This window comes from Solenopsis invicta, chromosome 3, assembly GCF_016802725.1.
Source record: "Solenopsis invicta isolate M01_SB chromosome 3, UNIL_Sinv_3.0, whole genome shotgun sequence".
NCBI lineage: Eukaryota > Metazoa > Arthropoda > Insecta > Hymenoptera > Formicidae > Solenopsis > Solenopsis invicta.
The window spans coordinates 6751564-6761651 of record NC_052666.1 but is presented as its reverse complement, the minus strand read 5'-3'; the positions used below and the strand labels follow the sequence as shown (position 1 = coordinate 6761651).

The following is a 10088-nucleotide window of genomic DNA, read 5'->3' as shown; positions in this document are numbered from 1 at the left end:
TCTTACAACAATTTGCTGCGCATAGCGCAGAATGCATTTAACAACAATTTCCTGCGCGGAGCGCAGAATGCATTTAACAACAATTTGCTGCGCATAGCGCAGAATGCATTTAACAACGATTTGCTGCGCGGAGCGCAGATTGCATTTAACAAAAATTTGCTGCGCGGAGCGCAGAATGCATTTAACAACAATTTGCTGCGCATAGCGCAGAATGCATTTAACAACAATTTGCTGCGCATAGCGCAGAATGCATTTTACAACAATGTGCTGCGCGGAGCGCAGAATGCATTTTACAATAATTTGCGGTGCGGAGCGCAAAATGCATTTAACAACAATTTACTGCGCATAGCACAGAATGCATTTTACAACAATTTGCTGCGCATAGCGCAGAATGCATTTTACAACAATTTGCCGCGCGGAGCGCAGAATGCATTTTACAATAATTTGCGGTGCGGAGCGCAAAATGCATTTTAAAAATACTGAAATCAGTGTTGTGCTTTTATGCATAAAGTATGAATAGTATACCTATTTATAGTATGAATAGTTATGCGTAAACATGTATAAAATGCAGGGTAAGTTAATATATTTTTTAACTACATTAAATTAAAAAGTTATTTGTTTAAAAAATTAATTTAGTTACGTTAAATGTTTCATGAACAAAAAATAAACTAGTTAAAAGTTACGTTCAGATTAAATTAATGTAAGTTAAATTAAAGGTTTTAGTATATATATATATACACTATTTTTATATCCTAAAGTCAGATATATTAACAATGTTTTAAAACTTTATTATTACTTTTTCTGTTTTGTGTTTTGTATTATCCAATTTACAATAATTAACATTTTTGTATTCGCTAATATGAAAAAGGTTTGTGTAAATTACACGTAAAGTACACGTTAAAAAATTGTAAATGTAATTACAAAATATACAAGCACACCCTGAGTAAAATAACCATGTGAATTGATGCGCGTATTCATGTGGTTGTGCGTAATTGACTTACGGAATCGGCCGCGATGCTACAAATTTCGATGATCATCTACGATGATCAGCGTAGTGTGGTGTAATGGACTTTTACTTTGGTTTCCGTTCAGAGAATTATCGCTGAGCTCGAATACAGCGGACCTGGGTACGTATGACGAAATTGTTCAGAATAAATTCCCATCGGAATTATTCAATTATTCCCTAAATTTTTATTGTTTTCTAGGAAAAACGGAATAATTCCGATCAGAATTCATTCAAAATCATTCCATAATATGTGCCCTGTTTGAGATAATAAGTAATTCTTGTCGCCGTCACTTGCCTGGTCAAAATTGCAAATCGGCGTGAGATCACCTGTAGCTACTTTGTCCAAGATCCGTCGCAGCTCCAGGAAATCGCTCCTGTACACTGTGCCCGTTTGAGAAATACCAGAGGCCGAGGTTTCGTACAACTTGGTACTCTGCTAATCCCATATAAGCCATGTACACCGTAAAATAAATACAAACATTTTTTTTCTTAATCTTAAACAACACGCATATTATAAGGCGTGTTGTCTGGGATAATATCTAATAAATTTATATAAATTTATATAATCTTTTTGTTAATACGTGTTTTTGACACTTTCTGTTTTAGGTCTGGAATCTTCATAAATTAATTTTTATTACTTTTAGAAGTATAAAAAATTCTTCAGCAACTCTTGTTTATGCATCTTTAGAAAGCATTTGAAAAACATAGATATAAAAAAATTGTATATAAATATTGTAAGTAATTTTAACAAAAGAAAGAAGTTAGAAAAATACATATTTTTACTGGTGACAATTTTTTTCAGATTTTTTTAATAACGTTACTACGGTGTGCAAGGAGATCTATCTCGATACGAATAATAACAAACAATTGTCTCGTCAAATAGATGTTGCTCGTGCGAATCGTTTGATCAAATTGCTCAAGGAGTTAAAGCTCATGATCAGAGCCCAGCTTTGACTCTGCTGATAGTAATATTGCACAAGAATAAAGAATTAAACAGCGAATTGCTACAGGTAAATAAATTCAATAATTGAAATATAGAAAACGGGTTATCTGCTGCTTTTTCAATTTTCACAGTCTCTAATCAACTTTATATAAAAGTACACAGGAGATAGAGAAGAAAAAATAACATAAACTCCTGAGACTACTTATTTTACTAATAAGAAGTTGACTCATTAATTGTCTGTAAGGATAAGAGCATACTTAAATAGTCATCAGTTGTAGCATTCTTCTAGTATAACATGGTATACTTGCAAAACATCGTATGTCTAAAATTAATTAGTTTACAAAAGTAACAAAAAGTTATTTTTAAGTAATATTATATAACATTTACGATTATCGTTTAAGTCAATCTGGGACTTAATGGGAGAAAATTTATATTGAGAAATAGATGTTTTCATTCTCTTAAATGTGTTCTGTTATAACATCAAAATCCGTCTGTTATAACATCAAAGGTTTGTTGAACGCCTCTCTTATTACAATCGTTACTGGAGCGCTCCACGATTGCGTTATAACATCATTAGAGAATCCAATGAATCCGGGATAATCTACTGAATATAACGATACCAAAAACTCGATTTTGTTTTGAAAGTATACCATTGATAACACCTTTTAACAGATATTGAAGAAGAAAATTTATTTTTTGTTCTACCCTTTCAAATTGCTCACAAAAATTTGATGATGTTTAAGTCAGGCAATTACGCTGGCTGAGAAAAATGTTGAAGTTTTAAAGAACAGAAAGCAATTTTGAAAAATATTTTTTCCTCAAGCATTTAGTGTTTCAAAAACCAATTTAAAATATATTTTAATAAATGTTATACGTTAAGATATTATGGGATATAAATTCTCCATGAAGTATTCAGATATATCGCCAATATTACATAGATAACAGAATTGCATTAATGATAATAACGATAATAACTCAGGCAAACTTCAATATAACGACTGATAATCTGGACGTGTTAATGAAGCTAGAATTAGGTCTGCGCAAGAAAGACGATCTTCTTTTAGCGCGAGATATTTGCAGAATGTTATTAAAGAAAAAACAAACTAGCAAGGACGTCGAAAAACCACTTCTAAGGTAAGCTTTCAAAGTGGTGAAATTAATTCAAAAAATAATTCGAAATTTGTTGGGAAATTATTAATGAAAAACAAATTTTCTTATACAGATATTCTAACAATCATGACATATCGAAAGAGATCTTGACATTAGTAATAAGATATTTTATTAGCGCGGAAGAGAACGCTTATATTTCTTTTGTCACAGATGCACTTAACGCTATATCATGTCAGTGCGATTATTGTGTGTTAATTAAATGCAACTGGAATGAAAACATTGCACTAAGAGAATTTTATTTTAATTGCAGTTAGCGAATCAACCTGACAAGTTGATAAAGGAATTATTATTGAACATCGTCGAGAAGGGTCACTTTATGAATAAAGAAACGAACGAAGTGTCAGATGTGTCAAGTACTGCGCTCTCCAAATTGCTTTACATAAAATTGAACACGCCATCAAAGAGTTAATTCACTTGAACGTGTTCATTTACAAGGATTTAAAGCGTAAAAATATACTACGAGAGATGCAAGGTAAAAGAAAGAAACAGAAAATTGCGTTTTCGACTCCAGATATTAAAGTTAAATTGACGAACGCATCAATCTCGAGAAGCTCGAATGCGCGATGCGAATTTCTCGAGCTAAGGAAACCTCGATGCTCAGGATAATGGTGAAGAAGCCTTAGAGAGTGCTATGAACTACGCCAAGGCGAAGTTTGTGAATGGCGCACTCGAATATGAAATGGTTACTGGGGAAGGCTTGCTCGTAAAATTTGTGTATGTATTTGAATATTAAAAATTGCAAGAACTTGAACTTACTCGATTATTAAATATTGCAATTAACGAATGCGCGATTATTTACAGTTCGCTGGTATTGGATATATGCCAGTATCTCGGAAAACGTACAGGCTGCAGGTTCACTCGCACTCAACAAAATGATGATGATGAGCTCTAAATTTTGCGAATAATCTTTGCAACTTTAGATCACCACATTGGAGCGATCGCCGCATCCTGGGATCCGATCAAATATATACTGATCGGATTAAATAATCTCGCTACTATAATGAGATGGAACTATGGTCGAAATACATCTACGGCAAGTAAATTAACTTTTTGCATAAATTTTTAGCATTTAAAATCAATAGTTTAGGATTAATATTGATAATTATATTACATTGATTTTTATTATATTGATTATTTTTATAGACTTCGAGATGATATGAACGTGCGTAGGACATAAATTCATATGTTGTCAAATCTGATAATGAGAGAAATAATATGCGTGAAGGCACAGATCTTGGAATTAGCCCTTTGCGTCATCGATGAGGCTGAACAGATACGTCGGGATACGAAGAAATTCTTCATTCAATTTTCTCAAAAAGGAAATGTCTTATACAATATAGTTCCGGATATATTGTTGCGCTTAGTAAATTTTCAATTAGGAGAGGAGAAGGAAGAAGAGGATGGAGAAGTGGATCCAGACGCGGAATGTGGAAGAGGGGATCTATTTTTAATATTAATGGAAACAATAAATTTTAATAAATATTGTCTAATAAAATATATATAATTGTTCACTTTTTAATACATGTCCTTGAATAGAAGGACATTTCCCTTTATATAATATTTATATTAACTTATAACTAGTCCTGTTGTGGATGTTGCACGCCGACACGCATCAGATTTATCGTTAGCAAAAGATTAATATCGAGAAAAATTTTATTAAAATCCGTTACTCTATCAACCAATGCTTCGATACCTCATATCGTATTATTATATAATTTTTTATTAATTTCTTTTTGCAAAATTTTGATTAATCTTTACGTGACATTTCGTAAAAACTGTAGAAAGGTTCTATTGAAATCAGATCTATAATTTTCACGCTTGTAAGAAAATAAAAATAATACTCAGATATTTATATATATATTCCATATTAATCTTTATTACATTATTATTTATTATACAATATTAAACACACGCGTATTATCATTTTTTATTCAATCATATATGCGCGCATATTCCATTATAACAAAATAAAAAAATTTATAAAAGAGGCGCTTTCTGGCCTCTTTACGTCCCTGCCCAAAAATCGTCCGAAATCCTCTTTCTGCATTTTACGGCTAGGACGTAGCACGGAAAATGAGATCGGTGGGAGGGAAGTGGAGAGGAGGGTATTCATAGAGATAACATCGCCGCTTGCTCCGTGTTTGCCACCGCGGTGCTTTCTCTCTCTGACCGGTGATGTAAACAGAGAACGAACAAAGATTGTCCGTCTTTATCTAACCAGAAAAGAATGTCTTAGCACGGACACGCATAACGTCAAATGATTTATCGACGGGAAAATGGATGTCAGCAAAGACAACAACCCACATCCACCTTCACGAAGCACTGTTTTTAACGGCGAGTCGCAAATGGATGTGACATGTAGTTTCCATTCCGGCCTAAATGGATGTGCGTCGCTAGTGTACGGGAGTTTTCAAGCGTTACTGGAAAAAGGCCGCCGTGGCCGCTCTCAGGTTCCTCTCTGATTTTAAAGCAAAACTGACACAATATTTGAAACTTTCAATCAGAATATACGAACTAACCGAACAACTTCAAAATCCCGAATCAACGATTGTTGATATGGTTGAAAAGTGGATACAACTATATAATAAAACTGAAAGAGAAGAGTATAAAATTATTATTGACTTTGAGATTAAAAATTTTATTACGCCTCTTCTTGCAACAGCAAATTTTCTTCATCCAAAATATAAAGGACGTGCATTACTTGATTATAATGCTCAATATATTAGAGAATTTATTTGTGATAATATTACAGGAGAAGAAAGTTTACGAGTATTTACAGAATATACAGATAATTCAGAATATTTTCAGAAATTAATAAAAATTACTGATAATCCAATTTTATTTTGGTCAAATGTTGCAAATAATAAGCAATCGATGATGCAAGATTTAGTATTAAAGTTATTACGTATTCCACTTTTCATGAATCAAATGTTGCTATCTTCAGACTGTAGCATTAATTTAGATCAAGAACAATCAAAGAAAATTAACGAACTTTATCATACTTTAAAAATTAATGTTCTATAAGGACAACTATTCGCATAATATCTAAATTCCAAAAATGAAAATTTTTTATGCTTTTTTATAGATGCACTCATCGCTCAATGATACAATCCAAATTACATCGGATAATGTACAAAGTTCTTCTGACGATATAAACAACCTTAATAGTGTTGATAAAGCATTGATCAAATTTTTGTTTTGGTTGTAATATACCGTTTGCTGTCGTAGAATCGATACATTTTAAAAATTTTATATCTATTTTGAATTTAACTTATAAACTACTGACAAGAAAAACTTTATCTACAAGTATCTTGAACAAACTTCATACAAAGATGATTGCCGATAGAAAAGATGAATCTTTAAAGAATACAGAGTCTGTACTTTTAATTGATGGTTGGAAAAATTCATCTGTCGATACAAAAAAATGTTGTTTGCGTTTTCACAACGCAAGAGTAAAAAAAACAAGTTTTTCTAAAATCTTACGACTTTTCTGATCTCTTATAAGACATTAATTTTTAAAGTATGATAAAGTTTGTTACAGGTTTTATTTTACAGTTTAAAGTTTATATAATATTTTATATTACAGTTTATATAATATTTTTATAGTTTAATATAAATATTTTTAATATATAATGTTAGATTGTTACGTGGGGTTGCGTGGAAATATTATCGGACACGTTTTGTTTTTGCGCTTTGCGTCAAGTTTGAATCGGAATTAGTCTATTTCTATCATATAATAAATAAATTACCAAAGAACATTTGAGATTTTCGCGGTTTCCAATATTTTCAATGGATGTAATCATTACATAGGTATTAATTAAAAACTCGAACAACATTAACTAAGTACAAAGCGCCTTGTACTTAAGATTTTATCGAATACTCCAAGTTAATTTAGGTTATTTGAATATATACAAAGAGTCATACTTTTTGATGTCTGTGTTGTAATGTGCAATTTGTCGTTAAACTCAACTGCGTTTAACATTGTGATTCTATTAGTTGGTAAGAACTTATCTCTCCTTATGTACTATAGTGACATGAGGTAAGCACGCGCCTTCCCTTCTAGATTTTTTTCCTACTTGTTGCCTCACACTCACGCATTATTATAAGAGGAACAATGAATTATAATAATTTAAGAACTAAAACATTGAAAAGTCTTTTTTAAATCTGTATGTTCGAATTAAACATTAAGTAGACAAGAAGTATTGAAGTAGTGGAACCGAGACTGCTGTCAGTCGAACTCGTTATCAAATATTAACAGTCTGGATTAGATATAAAAAAATTAATATAAAATTTTTTGTAAAATTACTTAAGCTTCCCTTTCATATACTGTAGTTGTATTTAATAAACTGTGATCCATAAAGTATAAGGGTTATTATATTTTTTAAACAATATATTTGTTGCGTATGTAACAGACATTAAATACAATTTTGTATTTTAAAGTAATTTAATTTTAGAAACGACATGCAAATTATCAAAAAATTTTATTTGTTAAATATATGAATACAATTATAATTTAAAATATAATATCTGAATAATTATATAGAATTGTTTCTTACTACTTACTCTCTTTGCTAGTTGTGCATTTAATAAAATTTTATAGTTGAATTTAACATATATTGTTAAGGAATCTCTAAAAGAAATAAAAGAATTTCGTTTACAATTAGCGAAGTTTTTCCTTATCTTATACTTAAATAATAAATGCATTAAAGTCACAATTATCTTCAAATCTTAATGTATAGTATATATTAACTAAAGCTTTAGAACGTTTTGCTGTCAACCGATTTCTTATCTTCTTGAGTGTACGTATCCCCAATATGAAAACAAACGTTTTAATTCTGCGGTTGATGCCGGTATGTCAAATAATTTAATTGTCAGTTTAGATAAATGAGGAACATAGTCTTTTGATATAGACCAAAATACATGTGGATCTTTTATATTTTTAATAAATAGTTTTTTAAAAAATCCTGTTTTAGTCCGGAATGTTTCTAATTCTTTTAAACCTATTTCTTTTAATTGTTTTTTAATAAAATTAATTGCACATTCACGTTGATCATATGACAATCTTTGGTCTTGATACACTGGATGCAATAAGTTAGCTGCAAAACAAATGGGTTTTGTCACTTTTTGTATGCGAGTTTTTACGAGTTTGTAATGATTATTATTTATAGTGGGAATATGTAACGTTAGCCAGTACTCAATTGCATCAGCGATATTTGATGATGATTTTTGACATTTATTTACTAATTCACAAACTGGATCAAATATTAGAATATAATCCTGTAGAATTGTTTCAAATTTTGAACTCTGAAGCAATGCATCACTTTCATTGTTAAATTTAATTTGCTTCTCTTGTACAACTATTTGCATAATATCTAAATTTTTCAATGCACATTTAAATGAATCACGATAACTACACCAACGTGTTTCACATGCTAAAACAATTTTTGACCCACCCCTCTTTTTTAATTCAACTTCTAAATTTGGATTTTTAAATTCTTTTAATAAATCATTAACTTTAGTTGCGAAGCTTTTCTCTACTAAAGATTTAGCTAAAAGATTAGCACTGTGACTATTGCAAGTAGTATGCCATAAGTCAATAGACTTTCCCATGACAATCATTGACGAGACATTATCAGAAACAACAGCGTTTATGGTTGTGTTATACAAATTCATAGCTAGTTCAGTTGCTTCGTTAACTACTTTTTCTAAAGCTATTGCTGTTTCTCCGAAGGCCAGAAAAGTCGTAGGATTCTAAAAAAACTTGTTTTTTTTTACTTGCGTTGTGTAAAACGCAAACATTTTTTGTATTGGCAGAGGAATTTTTCCAGCCATCAATTAAAAGTACAGAGTCTGTATTCTTCAAAGACTCTTTTCTATCGGCAATCATCTTTGTATGAAGTTTGTCCAAGATACTTGTAGATAAAGTCTTTTTTGTCGGTAATTTATAAGTTGAATTCAAAATAGATACAAAATTTTTAAAATGTATTCTACGACAGCAAACGGTATATTGCAACCGAAAAAAAATTTAGCCAATGCTTCATCAATACTATTAAGGTTGTTTATATCGTCAGAAGAACTTTGTACATTATCCGATATAATCTGGGTTGTATCATTGAGCGATGAGTGCATCTATAAAAAAAGCATAAAAAATTTTTATTTTTGGAATTTAATATTTATTTAGATTGTAGTTTAAAGTTTAATTTTATTTAGTTTAAAGTTTAATTTTATTTAGTTTAAAGTTTAATTGATTAACACATTAATGGACTTACATTAGCTGTGTTTCTATTGATGATTTTCCGTTTTTTAGCTTTATTTTTGTCATTCGCTTGTTTATTATTATTACAAATCATCTTGAAAGCTAAAACGTTTAATAGTTCTGTCACGAATGGCGAAAGCCACCGCTGACGAAACAGTTAATCACCAAACACAACTTGTTTATATTACGCCACCGGTATCGGTAACGCTAACCTCACGACACAGTAACCGATACCGGGAACGCTGAACAGGCGACCTTCGCGAGTAGACAACAGATCTGCCGAGTCGGCAAGGCCAGATCGGCCGGCTCTCCAATAAATAGAGAATCAACGCCGTAATAGGCGGACTCAGGTTAAAGCACGCGACAGTACCGCGTCGCGTCCGGCACCATCGTATTAATCTCGAACAACTGACAGTGTAACCATTTATAATAAAACACTTTATTATTAACCGTACACGAGTGTTTGATTCAACCGTCTCCAATCGACGGGCTCCTACCAACGACTCCGAGAAAGGAACGCATAACAAAAGTGGTGGCAGCGGTGACCCGTCGTAGAAGCCAGACTGTGGTAACCTGCAAGAGAACCAGCCGAGGATCAACAAGCGTCCCAAAGAAGAGAGGACCCGAAAAGGTGACCCGGCGGCAAGCAGACACTACGCCCGGACAGCACACGAAGAGGCACCGGACGATCCACAACACGGCAAGGAGACAAC

The 10088-nt window shown here is 31.9% G+C and overlaps 1 long non-coding RNA gene across 2 annotated transcripts; it reads left to right on the top strand.

The window, feature by feature from the left end:
• Positions 1 to 1651: 1651 nt before the first annotated feature.
• Positions 1652 to 4158, top strand: LOC120357132. Of its 2 annotated transcripts, XR_005574336.1 has the most exons (4): positions 1652 to 1740; positions 1809 to 2016; positions 3370 to 3833; positions 3921 to 4158. It is a non-coding gene; the product is annotated as an uncharacterized LOC120357132 (long non-coding RNA). The 2 variants fall into 2 exon arrangements; XR_005574335.1 differs by having other exon boundaries at positions 3370 to 4158.
• The last annotated feature ends 5930 nt before the right edge of the window (positions 4159 to 10088 follow it).